At 38.2% G+C, this 27,848-nt stretch overlaps 1 long non-coding RNA gene across 2 annotated transcripts; it reads right to left on the bottom strand.

The window, feature by feature from the left end:
• LOC148005715 (uncharacterized) lies at nt 1-27,848 on the bottom strand. 2 transcript variants are annotated; one of them, XR_015621407.1, is made up of 7 exons: nt 27,641-27,848; nt 25,498-26,650; nt 24,747-24,798; nt 24,168-24,237; nt 15,554-15,637; nt 2,521-2,638; nt 1-1,273 (listed from the first exon to the last, which is right to left on the bottom strand). It is a non-coding gene; the product is annotated as an uncharacterized LOC148005715 (long non-coding RNA). The 2 variants fall into 2 exon arrangements; XR_015621408.1 differs by lacking the exons at nt 1-1,273; nt 2,521-2,638; nt 24,168-24,237; nt 24,747-24,798 and adding an exon at nt 11,092-11,440.

Raw genomic sequence — 27,848 nt, 5'->3', positions numbered from 1 at the left:
CCCCCCATTGCCGCCCTCCCCCCAACAATCTAGTTCACTGTGGGTTCAGTCTTAGCAGGACCCAGGGCTTCCCCTTCCACTGGTGCTCTTACTAGGATATTCATTGCTTCCTATGAGGTCAGAGTCGAGGGTCAGTCCATGTATATAGTCTTTAGGTAGTGGCTTAGTTCCTGGAAGCTCTGGTTGCTTGGCATTGTTGTTCATAAGGGGTCTCGAGCCCCTTCGAGCTCTTCCAGTTCTTTCTCTGATTCCTTCAATGGGGGTCCTTTCTCAGTTCAGTGGTTTGCTGATGGCATTCGCCTCTGTATTTGCTGTATTCTGGCTGTGTCTCTCAGGAGAGATCTACATCCGGTTCCTGTCAGCCTGTCCTTTGCTTCATCCATCTTGTCTAATTGGATGGCTGTATATGTATGGGCCACATGTGGGGCAGGCTCTGAATGGGTGTTCCTTCTGTCTGTTTTAATCTTTTCCTCTCTATTCCCTGCCAAGGTTATTCTTGTTCCCCCTTTTAAAGAAGGAGTGAAGCATTCACATTTTGATGATCCGTCTTGAGTTTCATTTGTTCTAGGCATCTAGGGTAATTCAAGCATTTGGGCTAATAGCTACTTATCAATGACTGCATACCATGTGTGTTTTTTCTGTGATTGGGTTACCTCACTCAGGATGATATTTTCCAGTTCCAACCATTTGCCTACGAATTTCATAAAGTCATTGTTTTTGATAGCTGAGTAATATTCCATTGTGTAGATGTACCACATTTTCTGTATCCATTCCTCTGTTGAAGGGCATCTGGGTTCTTTCCAGCTTCTGGCTATTATAAATAAGGCTGCGATGAACATAGTGGAGCACGTGTCTTTTTTATATGTTGGGGCATCTTTTGGGTATATGCCCAAGAGAGGTATAGCTGGATCCTCAGGCAGTTCAATGTCCAATTTTCTGAGGAACCTCCAGAATGATTTCCAGAATGGTTGTACCAGTCTGCAATCCCACCAACAATGGAGGAGTGTTCCTCTTTCTCTGCATCCTCGGCAGCATTTGCTGTCACCTGAGTTTTTGATCTATGATATGAATGTATCACATTTTCTTCATTGCTTGATAGACCTTTAGGCCACCTTTTGTGACTACTAATGTAATAAACACATAAAGATAGATTTTGGGGTAAATGAAATAACTTCTTCTCAATGTATCCTGGTATTAAGAATATTGCATCAAGAGTTTTCACTAGAGCTGAACAGATGACTCAGTGTTTAAGAATGCATGACTTCAGGGATATCTGCACATACAGACAAAGAGACACACAGAATTATAAAACTGTAATAAATTTAAAACAGCAACAGTTTTATTACTTGAATAATCCATATCCTTTTTATGGTAGTAGCTATATTAATATATATTCTCATCATTAAAAATATTTTTCTCAATTTTTATTGCCTTTTTGTAGTAACCACTATTTTCTCAAAGAATTTTTGTAATTATTTTAATGTCATTATATGTCTGCTTTCTAAGCATGCATATCTGGGGCCTACAGATGTCAGAAAAGGTAGGTGGATATGGTTGCTGACAATCCAATAATCTTTTGCAGGAACAAGAGCTCTTAACTACAAGCTATCCTTCAGTTCCTGAATAACCATTCTTACTGGTCCTTTCTTACAGCTCTGGTATTTATATACCCAATGATTTGTAGGACCAAGGAAGTATTTAAAATTACATGTCTTCATGAATATTTTCTTGTGTCAATTGTGAATTTTATTTTTTATTTTTTGATTTTGAACCATTTTTTTTCATCACAGCAAAAATGGAGTGAAATCTTTTTTTTCTCCACCTTTATTACCTTGGATATTTCTTATTTACATTTCAATTGTTATTCCCTTTCACAGTTTCCAGATCAACAACCCACTAAGCCCTCGCATTCCCATTCTATATAGGTGTTCCCCTTCCCATCCTTCCCACCATTACCGACCTCCCCCCAACAATCCCATTCACTGGGGTTTCAGTCTTGGCAGGATAAAGGGCTTCCCCTTCCATTGGTGCTCTTACTAGGCTATTCATTTCTACCTATGCAGTTGGAGCCCAGGGTCAGGCCTTTTAGAGTCTTTGGGTAGTGGCTTAGTTCCTAGAAACATTGGTTGGTTGGCATTGTTGTTCATATGGGGTATCAAACACCTTCAAGTTCTTTCAGTCGTTTCTCTGATTCCTTCAATGGGGATTCTGTTCTCAGTTCAGTGGTTTGCTGCTGGCATTCACCTATGTATTTGCCGTATTCTGGCTGTATATATATATGGGCCACAGTGGGGCTGGCTCTGAATGGGTGTTCCTTCTGCCTCTATTCTAAACTTTGCCTCCCTATTCCCTCCAAAGGGTATTCTTGTTCCACTTTTAAAGAAGTAGTGAAGCATTCGCACTTTGGTCATCCTTCTTGGGTTTCATGTGTTCTGTGCATCTAGGGTAATATGAGCATTTGGGCTAATATCCATTTATCAATGAGTGCATACCATGTGTGTTTTTCTGTGATTGGCTTACCTCATTCAGGATGATATTTTCCCGTTCCATCCATTTGCCTATGAATTTCATAAAATCTTCGTTTTTGATAGCTGAGTAGTATACAATTGTGTAGATGTGTAATCTCACTCCATTATTGCTGTGATGAAAAAAAATTGGTTCAAAATCAAAAAATAAATCTGACTGGTGTGAGGTGGAATCTCAGGGTTGTTTTGATTTGGATTTCCCTTATGACTAAAGATGTTGAACATTACTTTAGCTGTTTCTCAGCCATTTGGCATTCCTCAGCTGTGAATTCTTTGTTTAGCTCTGAACTCCACTTTTCAATAGGTTTATTTATCTCCCTGCAATCTACCTTTGTAAATTCTTTGTATATTTTGGATATAAGGCCTCTATCAGTTAAAGATCTTTTCCCAATCTCTTGGTTGCCCTTTGTCCTAACAACAGTGTCCTTTGCCTTACAGAAGCTTTGCAGTTTTTTGAGATCCCATTTGTCGATTCTTGATCTTCGAGCATAAGCCATTGGTGTTTTATTCAGGAAATTTTCTCCAGTGCCCATGTGTTCGAGATTCTTCCCCACCTTGACTTCTATTAGTTTCCGTGTATCTGGTTTGATATGGAGGTCCTTGGTCCACTTGGACATAAGCTTTGTACAGGGTGATGAGAATGGACAAATCTACATTCATCTACAAGCTAAACTCTGGTTGAACCAGCACCGTTTGCTGAAAATAGTATCCTTTTTCCATTGGATGGTTTTGGCACCTTTATCAAAAATCAAGTAATCACAGGTGTGTGGGTTCATTTCTGGGTCTTCAACTCTATTCCACTGGTCTCTCTGTCTGTCTCTGCATAAATACCATACATTTTTTATCACTATTACTCTGTATTACTGCTCGAGTTCAGTGGATAGTGATTCCCTGGAAGTCCTTTTATTGTTGAGGATAGTTTTAGCTATCCTGTGTTTTTCGTTATTCCCAATGAATTTGCAAATTGTTTTTCTAACTCTAGGAAGAATTGGGTTGGAAATTTGATTGGCGTTGCATTGAATCTGTAGATCGCTTTTGGTAAAATGGCCATTTTTACTATATTAATCCTGCCAATTCATGAGCATGCGAGATCTTTTCATCTTCAAAGATCTTCTTCAATTTCTTTCTTCAGAGGTTTGCAGTTCTTATCATACAGATCTTTAACTTGCATGGTTAAGGTAACACTGAGGTATTTTATATTATTTGGTACTATTATGAAGGATGTCTTTTCCCTTATTTCTTGGCTTGATTTTCTTTTGTGTAGAGGAAGGGTACTGATTTATTTGAGTTAATTTTATACCTAGCCAAATTGCTGAAGGTGTTTATCAGGTTTAGTAGTTATCTGGTGGAACTTTTGGGATCACTTAAATATACAATCATATTGTTTGCAAAAAGTGATGTTTTGATTTCTTACTTTCCAATCTGTATCCCTTTGATCTCCTTTTGTTGTCTGATTGCTCTGGCTAGGACTTTGAGGACTATATTAAATAAGTAGGGAGAGAGTGGGGAGCCTTGTTTAGTTCCTGATATTAGTGGGATTGCTTCAAGTTTCTCTCCATTTAGTTTAATATTAGCTACTTGTTTGTTGTGTATGTCTGTTACTATCTCTAGGTATGGGCCTTGAATTCCTGTTCTTTCCAGGACTTTTATCATGAAGGGGTGTTGAATTTTCTCAAATGCTTTCTCAGCATCTAATGTAATGATCATGTGGTTTTTATCTTTCAGTTTGTTTTTATAGTCACTACCTTGGTGGTTTTGCATAAATTAAACCATCCCTGCTTCCCTGGAATGATGCCTACTTGATATTGATGGATATGCTCTTGGATTCAGTTTGCAAGAATTTTACTAAGTATCTTTGCATCAATATTCATAAGGGAAATTGGTCTGAAATTCTCTTTTATTATTGGGTCTTTGTGTGGTTTAGGTATAAGAGTAATTGTAGCTTCATAGAAGGAATTCAGTAGTGCTCCATCTGTTTCAATTTCATGGAATAGTTTGGATAGTATTGGTATGAGGTCTTTTATGAAGGTTTGATAGAATTCTGCAGTGAACACATCTGGACCTAGGCACTTTTTGGTTGGGAGACTTTTAATGACTGCTTGTATTTCTTTAGGAGTTATGGGGTTGTTTATATGACTTATTTTTTTCCTGATTTTACTTCAGTAGCTGGAATCTGTCTAGGAAATTGTCCATTTCCTCGAGATGTTTAAGTTTTGCTGAATATGGCATTTGTAGTAGGATATGATGATTTTTTTTAATTTCCTCTGATTCTCTTTTTATGTCTCCCTTTCCATTTCTGATTTTGTTAATTTGTACACACTCTCTCTGTCCTCTGGTTAGTCTGGCTAAGGGTTTATGTATCTTGATTTTATTAAAGAGCCAACTTTTGGTTCGCTTGATTCTTTGTATAGTTCTTTTTGTTTCTACTTGGTTGATTTCAGTTCTGAGTTTGATTATTTCCTGCCTTCTACTCCTCCTGTGTGTGTTTGCTTCATTTTGTTCTATAGCTTTTAGGTGTGCTATCAAGCTGCTGATATATGCTATCTCCTGTTTCTTTCTGCAGGCACTCAGAGCTATGAGTTTTCCTCTTAGCACAGCTTTCATTGTGTCCCATAAGTTTGGTTATGTTGTAACTTCATTTTCATTAAATTCTAAGAAGTCTTTAATTTCTTTCTTTATTTTTCCTTGACCAGGTTATCATTGAGTAGAGCATTATTCAACTTCCATGTATATGTGGGCATTCTTTCCTTATATGTTATTGAAGACCAGCTTTAGCCCGCAGTGATCTGATAGGAAGCATGGAATTATTTCTCTTTCTGCATCTGTTATGGCTTGTTTTATGACCTATTATATGGTCAATTTTGCAGAAAGTACAATGAGGTAGTGAGAAGTTATATCCTTTTGTTTTAGGATATAATGTCCTATAAATATCTGTTAAGTCCATTTGGTTCATTACTTCTCTTAGTCTGTCTATATCTCTGTTTAATGTCTGTTTCAATGATCTGTCCATTTATGAGAGTGGGGTGTTGAAATCTCCTACTATTATTGTGTGAGGTGCAATGTGTACTTTGAACTTCGGTAAGGTTTCTTTTATGTATGTAGGTGCCCTTGTATTTGGAACATAGATATTTAGGATTGAGAGTTCATCGTCGTGGATTTTTTTTTGATGGATATGAAGTGTCCTTCCTTATCTTTTTGATGACTTTTAGTTGAAAATTGATTTTATTCGATTTTAGAATGGCTACTCCAGCTTGCTTCTTCAGACCATTTGCTTAAAAGTTGTTTCCAGCGTTTCTCTCTGAGTTAGTGTCTGTCTTTGTCTCTGAGGTGTGTTTTCTGTAGGCAGCAGAATGCAGGGTCCTCATTGCATATCCAGTTTTCTCATGTATGTCTTTTATTGGGGAAATTGAGTCCATTGATGTTGAGAAATATTAAGGAATAGTGATTGTTGCTTCCTGTTATATTCTTATTTGGATGTGAGATTATTTTTATGTGCTTTTCTTCTCCTTGTTTTGTTGCCAAGACGATTAGTTTCTTGCTTTTTCTAGGGTGTAGCTTGCCTCCTTATAGTGGGCTTTACCATTTATTATCCATTATAGGGTTGGATTTGTAGAAAGATATTGTGTAAATTTGTTTTTGTCATGGAATATCTTGATTTCTCCATCTATGTTAATTGAGAGTTTTGCTGGATAGCGTAACCTGGGCTGGCATTTGTGTTCTCTTAGGGTCTGTATGAAAGCTGTCCAGGATATTCTGGATTTCATTAACTCTGGTGAGAAATCTGGTATAATTATGATAGGTCTGCCTTTATATGTTACTGGAACTTTTTCCCTTACTGCTTTTAATAGTCTCTCTTTGTTTTGTGCATTTGGTGTTTTGACTATTATGTGATGGGAGGAGTTTCTTTTCTGGTCCAATCTATTTGGACTTCTTGTATGTTTTTGGGCATTTCTTTCTTAAGGTTAGGGATGTTTTCTTCTATGATTTTTTTGAAGATATTTACTGGTCCTTTGAGCTGGGAGTCTTCATTCTCTTCTATACCTATTATCCTTAGGTTTGTTCTTCTCATTGAGTCCTGGATTTCCTGTATGTTTTAGACCAGTAGCTTTTTATATTTTACATTGTCTTTGACAGTTGTGTTTAAGATTTCTATGGAATCTTCTGCTCCTGAGATTCTCTCTTCTGTCTCTTGTATTCTGTTGGTGATGCTTGTATCGACATCTCCTTGTCTCTTCCTTTGGTTTTCTATGTCCAGGGTTCTCTCCCTTTGTGCTTTCTTTATTGGTTCTATTTCCATTTTAAATTCCTTTAACTGTTTGATTGTGTTTTCCTGGAATTCTTTCAGGGATTTTTGTGATTCCTCTCTATTTGCTTCTACTTGTTTATTTATGTTTTCCTGCGGTCCTCTAACTGAGGTCTTTATGTCTTTCTTGAAGTCCTCCATCATCATGTTCACATGTGATTTAAAATCAAGATATTGCTTTACTGGTGTCTTTGGATATTCAGTGTTTGCTTTGGTGGGAGAATTGGGCTCCGGTGATTCCATGTAGTCTTGGTTTCTGTTGCTTGGGTTCATGTGCTTGCCTCTTGCCATCCTGTTGTCTCTCCTGTTACCTTGTTCTGCTATTTCTGACAGTGGCTCAATCGTCCTACAGGCCTGTGTATCAGGAGTTTATAGACCTATTTTCTTGTTTTCCTTCAGCCAGTTATGGGAACAATTTGTTCTGCTTTCAGGTGTGTAGTCTGTCCTGTCTACTGGTCTTCAGCTGTTCCTTTGGGCGTGTGTCCTGAGTCCACCAGGCAGGTTGCTTGGGCAGAAAGGTTTGTCTTACCTGTGGTCCTTGGCCTGAAGTTGTTTCTAGGGGGCTGCATTTGAGCTCTACATGAGGATGGCAACCAAAGACACCTACCCCGCCTTTTCCCGGACCCCTGGGCAGGGGAGTCCAAGATGGTGTTAGGTGTTTTCCTCTGGAGTCAGTAATATGGGCAGAGTGTAGTCTCTTCTGGCTTCCAAGGCGTGTCTGCACCTCTGAAGATTTAGCTCTCCCACCCACGGGATCTGGGTTCAGGGAACTGTTGACCGGGTCCCTTCAGATCTGGGTGGTGTCTGGACTGCAGGAGACCTGCCACTCTAGTGCCCCTATATTCCTGCTCCCAGAGGACCTATATAGTTTCCTCTTGAGCGAGGGATGTGAGCAACGGTGAGCAGTATTGTCGTTCTCTCTTGCTCTTCAGTCTCAGGAGTGCCCACCTGTCTGGAAGGTGAACTCTTTCTTCCACGGGGTTTGGGAGCAGAGAGCTGTGGCCAGGGACCAGCAAGGTTTGGGCTCCAGCTAAAAATCGGAAGTGTCTGGCCCCAGAGGAATTTTGGCTCTGTGTGTCCTGAGTCCACCAGGCAGGTCATAATCTTCACTTCTAACTACAGGCCTTGCTACCTGCCCAGTAGTGTACCCCAGGAAATTAATGTTTCTCCTGACCTTGTGTTCATGGTTTCTCTCTCTTCACGGTGGCTTTATTCTACTTCCTCCTCTCTCCTCATTGTCTCTCCTTATCCAACCAGGTCATTCCTAATCTACCTACTTCTAATCCCCCCTGTGATTGGATATAGACAATTTCATATAGCCAATATTTTTAAATCAAGAAACAATGTTTACATATATAAACACAAGAAGTCACTGGTAGGTCTAGACTTTCAGGGATTGAATTTAGCATTATCATACATAGCAGTAGAGCATTCCTCAACAACCCTTATATGGGAAGTAAGAAATAAGAAACAATGAACACCTTTAGAAAAGTCTTTTTTTCCCTCCATCTTTATTAAATTGGGTATTTCTCATTTGCATTTCAATTATTTTTTTTTTTTATTAACTTGATTATTTCTTATTTACATTTCAAATGTTATTCCCTTTCCCGTTTTCCGGGCAAACATCACCCTAATCCCTCCCCCTCCCCTACTTAATGGGGGTTCCCTACCCCACCCTCCCCCCATTGCCACCCTCCCCCCAACAATCACGTTCACTGGGGGTTCAGTCTTAGCAGGACCAAGGGCTTCCCCTTCCACTGGTGATCTTACTAGGATATTCATTGCTACCTATGAGGTCAGAGTCCAGGGTCAGTCCATGTTTAGTCTTTAGGTAGTGGCTTAGTCCCTGGAAGCTCTTGTTGCTTGGCATTGTTGTTCATAAGGGGACTCGAGCCCCTTCGAGCTCTTCCAGTTCTTTCTCTGATTTCTTCAATGGGGGTCCTTTCTCAGTTCAGTGGTTTGCTGATGGCATTCGCCTCTGTATTTGCTGTATTCTGGCTGTGTCTCTCAGGAGAGATCTACATCCGGGTCCTGTCAGCCTGCCCTTCTTTGCTTCAACCATCTTGTCTAATTGGGTGGCTGTATATGTATGGGCCACATGTGGGGCAGGCTCTGAATGGGTGTTCCTTCAGTCTCTGTTTTAATCTTTTCCTCTCTATTCCCTGCCAAGGTTATTCTTGTTCCCCCTTTTAAAAGAAGGAGTGAAGCATTCACATTTTGATCATCTGTCTTGGGTTTCATGTGTTCTATGCATCTAGGGTAATTCAAGCATTTGGGCTAATAGCCACTTATCAATTAATGCATACCATGTGGGTTTTTCTGTGATTGGGTTACCTCACTCAGGATGATATTTTCCAGTTCCAACCATTTGTCTATGAATTTCTTAAAGGCAGTTTTTTGATAGCTGAGTAATATTCCATTGCGTAGATGTTCCACATTTTCTGTATCCATTCCTCTGTTGAAGGGCATCTAGGTTCTTTCCAGCTTCTGGCTATTATAGATAAGGCTGCTATGAACATGGTGGAGCATGTGTCTTTTTTATATGTTGGTGCATCTTGTGGGTATATGCCCAAGAGTGGTATAGCTGGATCCTCAGGTAGTTCAACGTCTATTTTCTGAGGAATCTCCAGACTGATTTCCAGAATGGTTTTACCAGTCTGTAATCTCACCAACAATGGAGGAGTGTTCCTCTTTCTCCACATCCTCACCAGTATTTGTTGTCACCTGAGTTTTTAATCTTAGACATTTTCACTGGTGTGAGGTGAAATCTCAGGGTTGTTTTGATTTGCATTTCCCTTATGACTAAAGATGTTGAACATTTCTTTAGGTGTTTCTCGGCCATTCGGCATTCCTCAGCTGTGAATTCTTTAAGTTCTGAACCCCATTTTTAATAGGGTTATATGTCCCCTGCGGTCTAACTTCTTGAGTTCATAAGTCCTCTATCTGTTGTAGGATTTGTAAAGATCTTTACCCAACCTGTTGGTTGCCATTTTGTCCTAACCACAGTGTCCTTTGCCTTACAGAAACTTTGCAGTTTTGAGATCCCATTTGTCGATTCTTGATCTTAGAGCATAAGCCATTGGTGTTTTCTTCAGGAAATTTTGTCCAGTGCCCATGTGTTCGAGATGCTGCCCTAGTTTTTCTTCTATTAGTTTGAGTGTATCTGGTTTGATGTGGAGGTCCTTGATCCACTTGGACTTAAGCTTTGTACAGGGTGATAAGCATGTATCGATCTGCATTCTTCTACATGTTGACCTCCAGTTGAACCAGCACCATTTGCTGAAAATGCTATCATTTTTCCATTGAATGGATTTGGCTCATTTGTCAAAAATCAGGTGCCCATAGGTGTGTGGGTTCATTTCTGGGTCTTCAATTATCTTCCATTGTTCTATCTGTCTGTCTCTGTACCAATACCATGCAGTTTTTATCACTATTGCTCTGTAATATTGCTTGAGTTCAGGGATAGTGATTCCCCCTGAAGTCCTTTTATTGTTGAGGATAGTTTTAGCTATCCTGGGTTTTTTGTTATTCCAGATGATTTTGCAAATTGTTCTGTCTAACTCTTTGAAGAATTGGATTTGTATTTTGATGAGGATTGCATTGAATCTGTAGATTGCTTTTGGTAAAATGGCCATTTTTAGTATTTTAATCCTGCCAATCCATGAGCATGGGAGATCTTTCCATCTTCTGAGGTCTTCTTCAATTTCTTTCTTCAGAGTCTTGAAGTTCTTATTGTACAGATCTTTTACTTGCTTGGTTAAAGTCACACCGAGGTACTTTATATTGTTTGGGTCTATTATGAATGGTGTCATTTCCCTAATTTCTTTCTCTGCTTGTTTCTCTTTTGTGTAGAGGAAGGATACTGATTTATTTGAGTTAATTTTATATCCAGCCACTTTGCTGAAGTTGTTTATCAGCTTTACTAGTGCTCTGGTGGAACTTTTGGGATCACTTAAATATACTATCATATCATCTGCAAATAGTGATATTTTGACTTCTTCTTTACCAATCTGAATCCCCTTGATTTTCTTTTGTTGTCTGATTGCCCTGGCTAGAACTTCAAGAACTATATTGAATAAGTAGGGAGAGAGTGGGCAGCCTTGTTTAGTCCCTGATTTTAGTGGGATTGCTTCAAGTTTCTCTCCATTTAGTTTAATGTTAGCAATTTCATTTCAATTATTATTCCTTTTCCCAGATTCCAGGCCAACACTTGCCTAACCCCTCCCATTCCCCTTATATACGGGTGTTCCCCTCCCCATCCTGCCCCCTTTACTGCCCTCCCCCCAACAATCATGTTCACTGGGGGTTCAGTTTGGCAAGACCAAGGGCTTGCCCTTCCACTAGTGCTCTTACTACGCTATTCATTGCTACCTATGCAGTTGGAGCCCAGAGTCAGTCCATGTATAGTGTTTGGGTAGTGGCTTAATCCCTGGAAGCTCTGGTTGGTTGGCATTGTTATTCGTATGGGGTCTCCAGCCCCTTCAAGCTCCTTCAGTCCTTTCTCTGATTCCTTCAAAGCGGGTCCCATTCTTAGTTCTGGTCTGCTGCTGGCATTAGCCTATGTATTTGCCATATTCTGGCTGGTATGGAAGGATAGGATTATTGAAGCTTCCTAAAATGTACACATAAACAATATGATAGAAAAATGGAGTTAACCTGTGACAGGGTAGCAATATCCTTACTAGATACCTGAAGTTTTCCCATCAAAAGATCATATCCATGAATAGCTTACTTTTTGAGGATGTGTTGATTGTGACATTCCCCAAACTACCAAATATCACAGGCTATTGCCAATGTTATAGGCAATTTCCCTGAATTTGTCAGTAAAACATATTGATGAAGACATCACAGACTTGATTTATAGAATGTGGAGAAATTAAGCTAATAGTCACCTGAAACATTAACTCCTACAGGGTCGGTTTCTTTGTGGCTTAAGATGCAATGTACACTGTTGGAGAATCCTGCTATTATATTCACAACCACCAGTGGTAGCTCTCTGAGCTGAGTGCAAAAGAGAAGACTCCCTTTCTGAGCAGAACTTTCCTTTCTCTGCCCAACCTTATTTGGAGAGTGTCTCTGAACACGATTGCCTTATCTTATTAGAAATATGAAGATAAGCATACATCTTTGAATAGACTACATGACTCAGCACATAAATCTAGTTTTCTGGTTGCATGATAATTAGTTGCTATGATATGACCAATCAGCTCTTTCCAACCATACGCCTAAGCACCCTTTCCACCCATACCCCTTACAGTTCTTTTCTACAATACCCCTAGAAAAATAATATATAGCTGTCTCACTGATGCTGTTTCCGAAAGTCCTTTCATCATATACTCAGCAGACTGAACCCTGGTCCATCCATGTTTCTGTTCCCTCTACCAAAGTGGGCCAATTGCCAATGACCATGAGGAGAAGGGATACCCACAGTACACTTTTGGAGGAAAAAAAGTAATCATGAAAGATACTTAAGTATAAACTCCACTAGATGCAATAACGACTGACCTGGCAACATATGCTGCCTTCGGCGAGTGACACACATGGCAGAAGAATTAGATACTATCTGATTGTGTGTGTGTATGTATGTGTGTATGTGCATGCCACATACCAAGACACATCTTAGGCCATTAACATATGGAAGTATCACAAAAATCTTCACATCGGAAGTTGATAGAATAAATGATAATTTATAATTAAAGAAGATAATAAACCTAAATATACTAAAATATAAAGAGTTGATTGGTGGTTGAGTACACATTTAAATCTAGCAATCTGGAGGAAGAACAGGTACATCTCTATGAGACTGAGGCAGCCTAGTCTATAAAGAGAGTTCTAGGACAGAGAAAACCTGTTTCAGAAGAAAAAAATAAATGAATAAATAAATAAATGGAAAGATACACAAAGAGTAAATAAAATGTAAAAATGATGGTTATCATTAATAGTTGCATTTATATTTGCATATATATATATATATATACATGTACATAATTGACACTTAAGATTAGGATAGTATACGTGAGAGTTCTTCTGCATAGAGAGGCAAGCAGATTACTTTGCAGTGTATTCTACAGAATAGATGTAATCATGACATTGCCTCAAGACACTTTTTTTTTTTTGAGCTGGGGACCGAACCCAGGGCTTTGCGCTTCCTAGGTTAGCGCTCTACCACTGAGCTAAATCCCCAGCCCCGCCTCAAGACATTTTTAAATGTAATTAATTATTTTGATTTTTTATGCACCAAGTTGTTGATTAGGAGATATTGTAAAAAAGATACTAATAAATACTGCTTATAATCTTCATTAGCTTAAAATAAGATAACAATTTTTAAAATTAAATATATTGTTTGGCCAATAAAATTAGATCAGTTCTTAAGATATTACAAAAATTTTCTAAATCTTAATTTGACCTAAAATAAATCTCATGCTTAATGCTCTCATTTGACTGCATGCTCTAATGCTCTAAGTACATTTTCTAGTATTGAATATGACATTGGAGTTAAAGGAGTTAACATGATTGCAAAGCTGCCTAATCCGTATATTTTTGTGCTATGAGGCTACATGGACGTCAATCTTTACAGAATAAACATTCTTTGCTAACACAAAAACTCTAGACAGGAGTTGATTTCAATATGAATAGACTATTTTCAAAGTTATTTCCTGTGAATCCAAACCATCTCATTTCTATGGATTCCGTTTATTGAAAACTCAGGGAAATCGGGCACCTGTGTCTTTTCCAGTTCTACAAGGACAGAGAAAGCCTCACTTGGAAGATCATCCCATTGTTAAATCCGTAAAAAAAATACTTTGTTGTTATTCAAATAATTATGTTCAGAAAAAGAATGGAAATGAGAAGCAGTATTATAAATTGATTTTTTGCATTTGTTTATATAAAAATATAATGAAATCCTAATATTGTTATTTCTTTTTCTTCATAGTCATAGAGACATATTTGTAAACATAGGAAATATTATTCATTTAATTGGTTAATATTTATAAATAAAACTTGTTTATATATTTGATTGCCTATATTCTCTAACTATCCTAATGCAAGAAAACATTGTCACTTTCTGTATGTATTATCCATGGGTGTTCATGCTATAAGGTTGAACTGACTGCTAGGACAGAAGCATGAGAAATGCAAAGCATTAACTGAGTCAGAGCTGAACTATGCAACTTCATACTAAGCTGTACCTGCTATGGCTATCCAGTACTAAGACCCTGATGGATGGGAAACACTGAAATATCTGACCTGTAAGATCTACACTATAACAAGAATATTCTACTCCATAACACACATATGTGTGGTACTGAAGCCCTATTCATAACAGTCAAGAAAGTAAAAGAAAGAGGATATCCAACTGAGAGTAATGATGTCAAACAGTTTCTCTGCAGATATCATGATCATATGTATATACTGAAAACACAAAAGACTTCACCAAATAGCCATCAATGCTGATAATCACATCCAGCAAAGCTGCCAGACATAAACAAATAAAAAGAAACAAAACACTATCATTGATATGTATATTTAAATATCAAAAATGAAAAATGTAAAAACCATCTTATTAACAGTAGTTATCAAAACGCTTAAGAAAATGTTTAAGGGGTTGGGGATTTAGCTCAGTGGTAGAGCGCTTGCCTAGGAAGCGCAAGGCCCTGGGTTCGATCCCCAGCTCCGGAAAAAAAAAGAAAATGTTTAAAATTATTGGAGCTTATAAAACATAAAGCTCTATCCAGTTGTAGTCAACATAGTCTTCAGTTCTCTTACACATATTTTGCCCACCTAAGAAGGGCAGCTTTTAAAGGCAAAGTCCACAATCTGTCCCTTCTGAGGCTTATGACAAGTGTCAGAGAATATCCTGGGTCTTTTGCATTTCCTGGTATTGTCTTCACAGTCTCAGGATGCTCACAGTGCTAGCATCAGACCTAGCATGGAGTCCTCATCTAATAGACACTGGATACAAAAACAATAGAATATCATTCGGGTTTCTTAGATTGAAGTCGTCACAACGTTAAAAATATATCTATTACTGTAGATCTCCATATTAAATGTCATCTATAACACTAAAGACTTTTACTGAACTACAAAAATACCAAATAGTCAAAGAGTAGCATGAAGAACAAATAGGAGACATTGAACATCCTGACTTGAAAACACACTAAATTTTTATAGTCATATAAATCCATTTTAATAAGCCACCAATAGATTGATGCTAAGGGCATATGAAAATTTTAAGAAATGAAAAATTAAAAGCTGATATCCCTGATAAATACAGAAAATATCATTTAAGAAACAGCAATTTTGAAAGATATGTATAACAATGAAAAATATATTTTATATGTTGAATACAAATATATCATTTTGAATGCATGCATGTCAGTTAATGCAATTGTACTGCAATGACATAATGAAGGAAAAATACATACAACTATGGAAGAACTGGCCTGCCACCAACTTAGGCTTAAAAATCATCAAAATGTAAAAACAACCTGGTTCATTCTTGTCTGTGATTAAACCTGTTTCTCAAGTATTAGGCTATGCCAAAATAGAAACAGAAGAAACACTATCCAATTCTTTCTGTGAAGCCATAGTTATGTTGATACCTAAACAACAAAAAGACCCAACAGAGAACTGAAGACCAATTTCCCTTATGAATATTGATACAAAAATACTTGATAAAATTCTTACAAACTGAATTCAACAACTTATCAAAATGCTCACTCACCATGAAGAAGTAGTCTTCATCCCAGGAATGCAGAGATATTTCACTATACATAAACCCGTCAATGCAATCCACTATGTAAACAAACTGAAAGAAAAAAAAGCACATGATCATTTAGATGCTGAAAAAGCATTTGACAAAATACAATACCCCTTCATGTTAAAGTTATTGGAAAGATCATGAATTCAAGGTCCATGCCTAAACATATTGAAAGCAATATATTGCAAACCAGTAGCCAACATCAAATTAAATGGAGAGAAACTCAAAGCAATACCATTAAATTCAGGGACAAGACAAGGCTGCCCATTCTCTCCCTTTCTGTTCAATACAGCTTTTGAAATTCTAGACAGAGCAATTAGACAACAAAGTGATATCAAAGAGATACAAATTGGAGGAAGTCAAGATATCACTATTTGCAGATGATGTGATAGTATACTTATGTGACCCCCAAAAATTCTACCAGGGACCTCCTACAGTTGATAAAAAACTTAAGCAAAGGCTGCATATAAAATTAACTCTAACAGATGGCTTTGCTCTACTCAAAGGATAAATGGACTGAGAAAGAAATTAGGGAAACAATACCCTTCACAAGTCTCAACTATAACCTTAATTGTTAATGATTCTGTAGTGTCTGTTTCAGAAATGCTTATTCTTACAAACAACTATATTTGTTTCAAAAGGTTACATGACCAACTATGAGTACTTTCTTTTATCTACCTTCCAACCATGTCTTTTTTCAGGAAGGATTGTAATCTCACCTATTTTATCCTGCAAATCTCTCCTTTAGAAACCCACTACACCTAAACAAGAAAACTCTTGTCCTTATAACATTCAAATCTGACTCCTCTAACCCTACCTTAGAAGGATCTAGCCCTGGCTCCCCATGTACACAAACAAAAAAGCTTGCTTTAATTTTTTTGTCCATGATGAATTGTGTGGGTGGTTTTCTCCTCCAATCATTGGATATAACACCATAGGTATAAAAACACTTGATGATAGTCAATAATCATTTCATCATAATATATCTTTTAAAACTATATAAAATAATATAAGTTCATAAAAGCAGGCCATTATGAAACATCTCTGAAGACAGACCCATTGTTATTATCAACATCGATGTTTACGGTCAAATATTTCCCTGAAAAATAAAGAAGAATAAGCATGTTTACTGTAATGGCTTGAATGAGAAATAGCCTCTATAGCTTTTTGCATTTGCATAAGTGTATAAATGTTGCTTAGGAAGGATATAGCACCTTTAAGAGGTGCAGATTTTCTGGAAGACATATATCAATGGGCAGGACTTTGATAGTTTATAATTTCACTCCACATCTAGCTCACTTTCTGATTCCTAAACATGGGTAAAGGTGGGATATGTGTATTCCTGATCCTGATCCTTACTCCTGTGTGTCTCTGAACATTGTATACTCTCCCTCTGGATACATAAACAAAAATAAACTGTTTTTTTATATGTCCCTTCTGGTCATGACCCTTAATCACAGCAACAAAGAATAACTCATCAATTTAGATATAAATTCAACAAAGTACGTAAAAAGCCTATGATCTAAATATCACAAAACATCAAGTAATACACGTTAAACTAAGCACATATACTTATAAATGTATAAGAAAACTCTTAAGAATATAGTCATATCATCCATGTCAGTCCATGCAATATTACAGTTCCCGTGAAAATAAGCCAAAGTCAAAGGAAAGAATTGCATTGTAAACAAAGAAAAGATAGAATGATCAAAATGTATCCTCTATATAAATGAATTGTCACAATGAAGCATGGTCATCTATAAGTTATCCGATGATAAAAAATAAACTCTAAAATTTAGTGACAGTTATCCCAGAAATAAAGTCAGTTTAAAATTCATATAGATCATTAAATATGACATATAACTATAGCAGTCTTAAACATGAGAACAAATTTATAAAAATCATACTATTTTTATGAAGTTATATATTATAAACCTATGTTAATAAAGCAGTTTATAATGTCATATAAACTGAGATGCTAAATGTAAACATACTGCTTTGTATATAGAATTAATATTTATTTTCAAGTGATGGCTTCTAGAAGTACAGGGTATTGAACAAATCCCAGTATCAGGTATGGTAGAATTCTCTATGTGTGATTGGCCAGGAAGTCCCCAGAACACTGCAACAATATAAGCTCACTTTTTATATCCAATACAATTAAATAGTAAGACCCTGCAATGGTTTGACTGTGAATGACTTCCATATGTTTATACATTGGGATATTTGTTTTCCAGTTAGTGGACTGGATAGGAAAAATTACAAGGTATTGGTTTTTGGAGTAAGTGTGGCCTTTTTGGAGCTGGTTTGTCACTGTGAGATGCTCTTTCAAATTTCAATAACTTTTCCCAGGCTTAGTCTTTCTTCTTCTGCCTACAATTTAAGGATCATATGTGAACTCTCAACTCCTGACCCAGAGATATGCCTGCTGAACTGGCTGCCACCATGCTTCCTGCCACATTATTTAAGGACATGCTCCAGTTTCAGAGGCAAACCCCAACTAATTGCTTTAATTTATAAGTTGCTTTGGTCAAGGTATATTTTCAGAGCAAAAGAACTGTAACTAAAACAGCTTATATTGGTGAAGACACCAAATACTTTGAGAAATTAAGGTGGAACAGAGTTACAAAGTTCTTTCTTGTTGGCAACAACTCACAGCTTTTAAATGCTGTATACAGACTGCTAAATGGAAAAATAAATTGCCTTTATTCTTTTCTTTTCTTTTTTTCTTTATCAATTGAGTATTTCTTATTTACATTTCAATTGTTATTCCCCTTCTCAGTTTCTGGGCTAACATCCCCCTAACCTCTCCCCCTCCCCTTCTATATGGGCTTCCCCTCCCCATCCTCCCCCCCATTACCGCCCTCCCCTCAACAATCACATTCACTGGGGGTTCAGTCTTGGCAGGACCCAGGGCTTACCCTTCCACTGGTGATCTTACTAGGCTATTCATTGCTACCTATGAGGTCAGAGTCCAGGGTCAGTCCATGTATAGTCTTTAGGTAGTGGCTTAGTCCCTAGAAGCTCTGGTTGCTTGTCATTGTTGTTCATAAGGGGTCTTGAGCCCCTTCGAGCTCTTCCAGTCCTTTCTCTGATTCCTTCAATGGGGGTTTGCTGCTGGCATTCGCCTATGTATTTGCTGTATTCTGGGTGTGTCTCTCAGGAAAGATAGACATCTGGTTCCTGTTGGCCTGCACTTCTTTGCTTCTTCCATCTTATCTAGTTTGGTGGCTGTATATGTATGGGCCACATGTGGGGCAGGCTCTGAATGGGTGTTCCTTCTGTCTCTGTTCTAAACTTTGCCTCCCTATTCCCTGCCAAGGGTATTCTTTTCCCCTTTCAAAGAAGGAGTGAAGCATTCACATTTTGGTCATCCTTCTTGAGTTTCATGGGTTCTATGCACCTAGGGTAATTCCAGAATTTGGGCTAATATCCACTTATCAATGAGTGCATACCATGTGTGTTTTTCTGTGATTGGGTTACCTCACTCAGGATGATATTTTCCAGTTCCATCCAATTGCCTATGAATTCATAAGGGAAAGGCAAATCAAAACAACCCTGAGATTTCACCTCACACCAGTGAGAATGGCTAAGATCAAAAACCCAGGTGACAGCAGATGCTGGTGAGGATGTGGAGAAAGAGGAACATTCCTCCATTGTTGGTAGGACTGCATACTGGTACCACCATTCTGGAACTCAGTCTGGAGGTTCCTCAGAAAATTGGACATCGAACTACCTGAGGAACCAGCTATACCACTCTTGGGTATATACCGAAAAGATGCCTCAACATTTAACAAAGACATGTGCTCCACTATATTCATAGCAGCCTTATTTATAATAGCCAGAAGCTGGAAAGAACCCAGATGCCCTTCAACAGAGGAATGGATACAGAAAATGTGGTACATTTACACAATGGAATATTACTCAGCTCTCAAAAGTCTTTATTCTTTTCTAATAGTAGGTTCTCCTTGGCATCATTGTGACCATTGAAGCAAAGTATACTATGAGCCATGAGAATAGTGTGAGTGTTAAAGTATACCTTACCACTTTTTTTTATTAAATTAGAGGCCTGCTCCACCTGAAGAATCCTTTCTTGATATCATAAACTTGGTCATATTTCCATGACTGTGTAGGTCCTAGGCATTACAGGGGAACTTATTTCTGCCATCTTGCTGAATAGAGGTGTTTTCAAACTACCTGTAAAGTATTTAACTTCAGACTTACAAATCTGTTGTATTAGCAGCTTTGACCAGTAAGGCTTCTTTCATAGTCTGTGGCAGCTAATGAAGAGGCATACAACTTGTTGAAGTGCTGAGAATGTGTGAGTGACTCATGAGTGCTCAGCCCAAAGTAGAAATCTATATCACCCCTTCCAAGTCTCATAGTCATCATGGAAATGGGAGCAACAAAAATGTAGAAGGCTGAGCATGAGAAGTAGACATGACGGTATCTGATATACTCATAAACTCAATGCATTTGGGGTTACCTGCACAAGAGTCATACAATATCAGCTCTCAAACATTACATTGGCATCTAGTGTTTGCTGGATGATGGTATGTCATTTTCTTCATTACTATGGCCTCTGATAAATTCACTAAAGCATCTTTCTTTCTCTCCATATTCTGCTCATCATTACAACCAGAATCCTTAGCATTAAAAGGAACCCAGACACAGACAAGCAGCCACAAACACACACATGCACACACTGACAGATGGATGCGCAGAGAGAGAGAGAGAGAGAGATACATGAGCACACACACATATAATATACACAGACAGACATACAGACATACAGGCAGATATGCAGATATATACAAACAGGCATATTCATACTATATATAGACAGTCATGTAGACACAGAAAGACAGACACATATAGACACCCTCAGAGACAGATATACACAAGATGACACAGATATACAGAGAGACAGACAGAGAGACAGACAGGAAAACGCAGAGACAAAAACAGACACACACACACACATACACACACACACACACACACACACACACACACAAACACACACACATGCTGAAGACCATGAAAAAGGTTAGGCTCAGCAACAACAAAATAGAATAAGAAATCATAACAGGAGTGAGTATGATAATAAAATATTGTTGGTATGTAATATTGTCAAGGACAAATTAAAATATTTTATAAGGTGCTCAATGAATGCAGTATCCCAAATTATTTTAAAATTATGAAATCCAAAAAATTACACAAATAAGCACTTTTCCTAATTTTAAATATGTATTTTTTTTCAATTGTAACACAGGTGTACAAAACCCAACATCACTAATATCTATCAGCTGCATCCTTTCTAAATATGGTTTACATTTTTCTCAAGGTAAATTTAGTAACTAGATCCTGGATAAGTAAAAAATTGCTAATTATTTCATATATAAGAATGTCATCAAATGAAATTTCCAGTTGTTTGTCTATCTCCTATTCTCAGTGATATAACTGAGTACAGTGAAACCAAAATGTGGAACACAGGTGGGAAAAACTCCTCACAAGGACCTCCAAAGAACTGACTCCCGTTGCAATAAAAAATGCCTAGCATGATTGATAAATTGTCATCCTATAGTGCAGATAAAAAATAGAATTCTATAACGTCTACTGTTACTGTTAAGTATATGATAGTATACTTAAGTGACTCCAAAAGTTCCACCTGAGAACACTGAGCCTGATAAACAACTTCAGCAAAGTGGCTAGATATAAAATTACCTCAAACAAATCAGTAGCCTTCCTCTACACAGAGGATATACAGGCTGAGAAAGAAATTAGAGAAATGACATCCTTCACAGTATTCACAAATAACATAAAATACCTCGGTGTGACTCTAACCAACCAAGTGAAAGATCTGTATGACAAGAACTTCAAGCCCCCAAAGAAGGAAATTGAAGATCTCAGAAGACGGAAAGACCATGCTCATGGTTTGGCATGATTAATGTAGTAAAAATGGCAGTTTTGCCAAAAAGCAACCTACAAATTCAATGGAATCCCAATCAAAATACCAACTCAATTCTTCATAGAATTATAAAGAACAATTTGCAAATTCATTTGGAATAACCAAAGACCCAGGGTAGTAAAAACTATTAACAACAAAAGAATTTCTGGGGGAATCACCATCCATGACCTCAACTTATACTACAGAGAAATAGTGATAAAAACAGTTTGGTACTGGTACAAAGACAGGCAGGTAGATCAATGAAATAGAATTGAACCCACACACCATTGGTAACTTGATCTTTGACAAAGGAACTAAAATCATTCAGTGGAAACAAGCATTTTCAGCAGATGGTCCTGGTTCAACTGGAGAGCAGGATGTAGATGAGTGCAAATTGATCCATTCTTATCACCCTGTAAAAAGGATCAAGCACCTCCACATAAAACCATATACACCCTAATGAATAGACAAAAAAGTGGGGAAGAGCCTCAAACACATGGCCACTGGGGAAATTTTCCTGTACAGAGCAGCAATGAGTTATGTTCTAAGATCAAGAACCAACAAATTGTACCTCATAAAATTGAAAAGGACACTGTCAATAGAACAAAACAGCAACCGAACGATTGCTAAAGATCTTTACCAATTCTCCATCTGATAGAGGACTGATATCCAAAGTATACAAAGAACTCAAGAAGTTAGACTCCAGAGAGCCAAATAACCCTATAAAAATGGGATACAGAGCTAATCAAAGAATTCTCAGCTGAAGAATATTGAATGTCTGAGAAGCACCTAAAGAAGTGCTCACCATCCTTAGTCATCAGGGAAATGCAAATCAAAACAACCCTGAGATTCCACCTTACGTCAGTCAGAATGTCGAAATCAAAAACTCAGGTAACAACAGATGCTGGCAAGGATGCAGGGAAAGAGGGACACTACTTCATTGTTGGTGGGAGTGCAAGCTGGTACAACCACTCTGGAAATCAGTGTGTTCTTTCCTCAGAAAATTGGACATTGCACTATCTGAGGACCCAGGTATACCACTCTTGGGCATATACCCAAAAGTTACTCCAACATATAACCAGGAAACATGCTCCACTATGTTGATAGCAGCCTTATTTATAATAGCCAGAATCTGGAAAGAACCCAGATACCCTTCATCAGAGAAATGGATACAGACAATGTGGTACATCTACACAATTGAGTACTACTCATCTATCAAAAACAATGACTTCATGAAATTCATAGACATGCGAATGGAATCAGAAAATATTATCTTGAGTGAGATAAACCAATCACAAAAACACATATGGCATATACTCACTGATAAGTGGAAATTAGCCCAAAATCTCGAACTACACAAGATACAATCCACAGACCCCATGAAGCTCAAGAAGAGGGATGACCAAAGTGTGGATGCTTAGTTCCTTCTTAAAAGGGGGAACAAAAATATTCGTAATAGGAGATATAGAGACAAAGTTTGGAGGAGAGATAGAAGAAATGGCCATTCAGAACATGCCCTACCTGTGGATCCAGCCTAGAATAGCTGCTGAATGATTAAATACTAAGTACATACAACCACCAATACTAGAAAATAATGCTGCGTCGAAAAAGTACATGCAGACAGGAGCCTGATATACCTGTCTCCTGAGATGCTCTGCCATATAATGGCAAATACAGAGGTAAATGCTAGCAACCAACCATTGAACTGAGAACAAAGTCCCCATTGGAGGAGTTAGAGAAAATATTGAAGTAGCTGAAAGGGCTTGCAACCACAGAAGATCAGCAATATCAACCAACCAGTGCTGTCATGGACTAAACTACTACCAAAACAGTATTCATGGACAGACCCAGTGCTCTAGCTGCATATGTAGCAGAGGATGGCCTTGTTGGGTACCAATGGGAGCAGCCACCCTTGGTCTTGCAAGGCTGGACACCCCAGTATAGGGGAATGTCAGGGAGGGGAAGGAGAAAGGGGTGAGTGGGGAACACCCTCATAGAAGAAGGGAGAGGGTAGAGGATATAGGGGGGTTTATAGACGGGAATCCAGGAATGGAGATAACATTTGAAATATAAATAAAAAATACAATAAAAAACTGTAAGTTAGAATAGCTGCTGAATGATTAAATACTTAATTTGTCTCAGAAAAGAATAGGAGAAAAATTGAGAATTCTAAATGTATTATGGACCTTATTTTTTATTAATTAATTAATTTACTTTTCATGAGGATCATAGCTTCTACTCTCCCCTTCTCTAACAGTCCCTCTCTCTCCTCCCTGACCCCCATCTAATCCTTTTCCCTTTCTTCAGAGAAATGTGGAAGCCTAACATTGAAATCAACCAACCTTGTTGCATTAAGTTGCAGTAGGTTTAGGCAAACCTTCATCCACTGAGGCACAACAAGGAAACTCAGATAGCAAACTCAGAGAACAAATCCAAGGGCAGATAACAGAGTCAGAGACAGCTCCTTCACCTACTGTTAGGAATCCCAGATGAAAACAAAACTATACATCTCCTACACGTGTTCAGAGGGCCTATGTCTACCCGGTGCATGTGCTCTGGTTTGTGGTTCAGAGTCTGTGAGCCCCTATTATACCAGGGTAGTTAATTCTGTAAATTTTCTTTTGGTACCTTTGACCATCTGACTTCGTCAAACTTCTGCTTCTTCCACAGGATTCCCCAAGTTCTACGTAATGTGTGGCTGTGGGTTTTTCAAATAAAGCGATTGGTTTAAAAGATTTCTTCGTGTTTTATCCAAATTCTGAAATTCTACACATCAATTTTAACATGAAGAAATGGAGGTAGTTGTTACTTACCTACATTGTATATTGTATTTATCCAATATCAATTTGAGTTATTTTAATTGAAAAAATAATGTGATATATATTTACCAATTATATACAAAATATGATAGTTAAAGATAATGTTATATATACATATGTATATATACATACACACACATATATATACATATGTATATATACATACACACACACATATATATATATATACATACACACACACATATATATATATACAAACACACACACACACACACACACACACACACACACATATATATATATATATATATATATATATATATATATATATATATATATATACTATGTCCCTCTCTGGAGTTCTTGAACAGGACATCCCAAGAAACCCCCAAAACAATGTTACTGCTATTGCCCATATGTTGATTACCTGCCAGGAATTGAAGAGAAGAAAATATTGCTGAAGGCAATACCTTGGACACCTGAAATGTGTTGAAGAAGGTTAAAAAGATTTCAAGAGCCAGAAGTACCAGGAAATAGCATGAGATACTTTCTTCTGTCAATGAGAAAGAGCAGTCTTGAAAATCTCAACAATGTACTTGCCAAAAGGAGAACTTGAAAGGGACAACAACCGTTGGTATACCAACATGGATATGGGAAAACTGGCAAACCTCCATCACTAGATGAAGAGATAAAGGTAAGTAATATCCCTGTAGAGAGGGAGAATCAGTCTTTTACAGGGATGGGCCCGATAATAGTTTATCTAATACCAAATAGTCAGCTCTAAATATACATATCTACAAAGAATTCTAAAGTGAAGAGCAGATTCTCTCTCATCACTCTGTGTATGTGTGAGAGAGAATGTGTGTGTATCTCTGTGTGTATGTGTGTATATGTGTCCTCTGTGTATATATGTAGGTGTATATGTTTGACAACAATAATTAAGAAAAATAGTCTATGGATTTTAGGATTTAGGGTAAATGGGATGGGTTGGGGAAGAAAGAGGAAGGAGATAAATGATTAAAAAAAAACAGTACTTATGTAGGAATTTCCAAAGTTTAAAAATATTCATATTCATGTGTCATAAATTTTTCATAAATATTTACATCATATGAAATTTAAACTATAGTAAATATATTTAACTCTTATTTGATTTTTAGATTATAAATTAGATTAAATACCTTTAACTCTTTGATTTCGTTATTGTAAAGAGTATTGGAATTATTTTCTTTCACCTCTTTTAACAGTAGTGTGTTTTGAGTGTACCAGGAGAACACTCCACAGCAATACACTGAGGACGTCGTATGTATCTGTTGATTAAGTTTCTCCATATCTTCATCTTATTTTCTCCTTTCTGCAAGCCGTAGGTAGCCACCATTTTATTCTTAACATGTGTTAGATTAAGTGCTTTAGATTCAATATGATAAAAACCACATGGTACTTGTATTTTGAGGCCTGTCTACTTTTTTTTTCAGAAAATCTTCTAGTAACATTTATGCTTTTGCAAAGAACAGGGTTCATAGCCTTTTCATAGATGAATATTGTCGCTTCTGTCTCTGTCCCGCAGAAATGAGCGACATCATGACGTTCTTCTCAAAGTGCAGTCCCGGGCACCATCTTGGGGATGCTGCCACACCCGCTCCCCACATCTCCCCCTTCTTTAAGTTTTTGGCAGAGAGAATGCCTGTCTTAGGTTACCCCCTGCAGCAATGCCCCTTATCCGTCATCAGGAGACAAACAGCTTAGGTTTGATCCCTGTCTTAGGTTGATGACAAGCCCAGGGAGTCTTACCCGTCATTGACTACTTTCTCCAGCATGCCAAGCCACACTTGAGGAGACTGTCCTGTCTCCACCACTGCAATAGCCTGTATTATTAAGGCTTGAGTTCTGCACTGATGAAACTGTATATAGCATATGCACCAAAAGGCCAGGATGCTAATAAGAATCAGGCATAGGGCAAGTCCAGCAAGTCCAGCCCATTCTTTCAGCTGTGAGGCAACAGCGGCAATCTAATTGGCCAGTCTTCCAGCTAAGGACATGCTCTGTGTCTGTGTGAATCATCCTTTGTGGTGTGCTGCTATGGTTCTGGTCCACTGCCTTGCCACCTGTGAGTCTGGAAGCTTCAGCTGTTAGGAACCAGAGGCTGGTTAGCTTTGAGTCTGCATAGGGCTCTTCATGCTGCAGCAGACTTTGTGATCCGGTAGCTCTGGCCGAAACCTTTAAACTTCCACTTTCCCACCACTTCCATGGTGACCGTGCACTTGAGTGGAGTTGATATGGACGATGGATTGTCTCAATTCCTGAACTAGTTGATCCAGTGTTGAGACCAAATTCCTGGAAGATACTGAGATATATTACGGGATATCTGAGCAGCACGACTGACATTCACGAATGGTATGGAGGTGACACACAGTCCTGAATATTTCCACTCACAACCCAATTGCATTAACTCCATCAAAATATCAGCTTGTTCCTGGAGCAAATCGACCCTTTGATACATCAGTAAAATCCCCACTTTCAACTGACTATTAATATTACCCTGAACATCTAAAGTTTCTGCAACACCTGCGGATAAATTACAGCTGCAGCAGTCTGTACTATGGAGGTAAGGGATATGGCCACAGCAATGGCTGCGGTGGCAGAAACTGCTATAGCAGTAACAATGGCTGCAGGAATACCAAAAACTGTCTAGATTTCCGTGTGTAAGCTACGTCCCTCTGCCCCGCCCAGAGCATACGGAGGCAGATGAGGCGGCCCTGGATCCAATGGTTCTACCTTTAGTTTCACTTTCTCTAAGCTGTCGGCGATGCTTTCCAGATCATCTTCCGACATTTCCCCCTCGCTAAAATTTCCTTGCATCTCTAATTTTTGAGAATGTTCCTCCCTAACATGATTTAGTCCCTCATTTCCCTTTTGGAGCTCTAGGCCACACCTTTCCTCATCCCCTATGCAATTTTTCAGTAATTTCCACACTGGCAGCACTCCTTTTGGTAAAACCCCCCGCTCCTTGGCAAACCTCAAATCTTTCTCTAATTTCTTCCAACTGGGCATTGTAAGATATCCTGTCACCGGAAACCACAGAGCAACCTGGTCCACTGCTTTTAAAAAATTCTCTATTTCTTTCTTTAGCCCGATTCCTTTCACTTTTAACAAATCCTTGAGGGCTTGGCGAACTGTCTGAGCTGATGTTGAGTTCTCCATTGTGCTTGGTGCGACTTGTCCCAAAACCGGGAACCTTATAGTCTCAATCTGAGAGCTTAGAGACTTGTCCCAAAACCGAGAACCTTATAGACTCAATCCGAAAGCTTTTCTCGTCCCACTTACCTGGGGACTTACCAGCTAGCCGCCCTGACCACGATGAGTTCTGAACCAAGGAGGAGGTTCCCCGTACGGGCCACCACTTGTCGCTTCTGTCTCTGTCCCACAGAAATGAGCAACACCACGATGTTCTTCTCAAAGCAGTTTATTTAGGAACCTTACAACATGCAAACAGGAATCTTTCTTTTCTTTTCTTCTCTCTCCCTCTTCCCCA

The sequence above is a fragment of the Rattus norvegicus genome, chromosome 5 (assembly GCF_021556685.1).
Source record: "Rattus norvegicus strain SHRSP/BbbUtx chromosome 5, alternate assembly SHRSP_T2T, whole genome shotgun sequence".
In the NCBI taxonomy this organism is placed as follows: domain Eukaryota; kingdom Metazoa; phylum Chordata; class Mammalia; order Rodentia; family Muridae; genus Rattus; species Rattus norvegicus.
The sequence above is the reverse complement of the archived record's forward strand: the minus strand, read 5'-3'. Positions and strand labels throughout refer to the sequence as shown.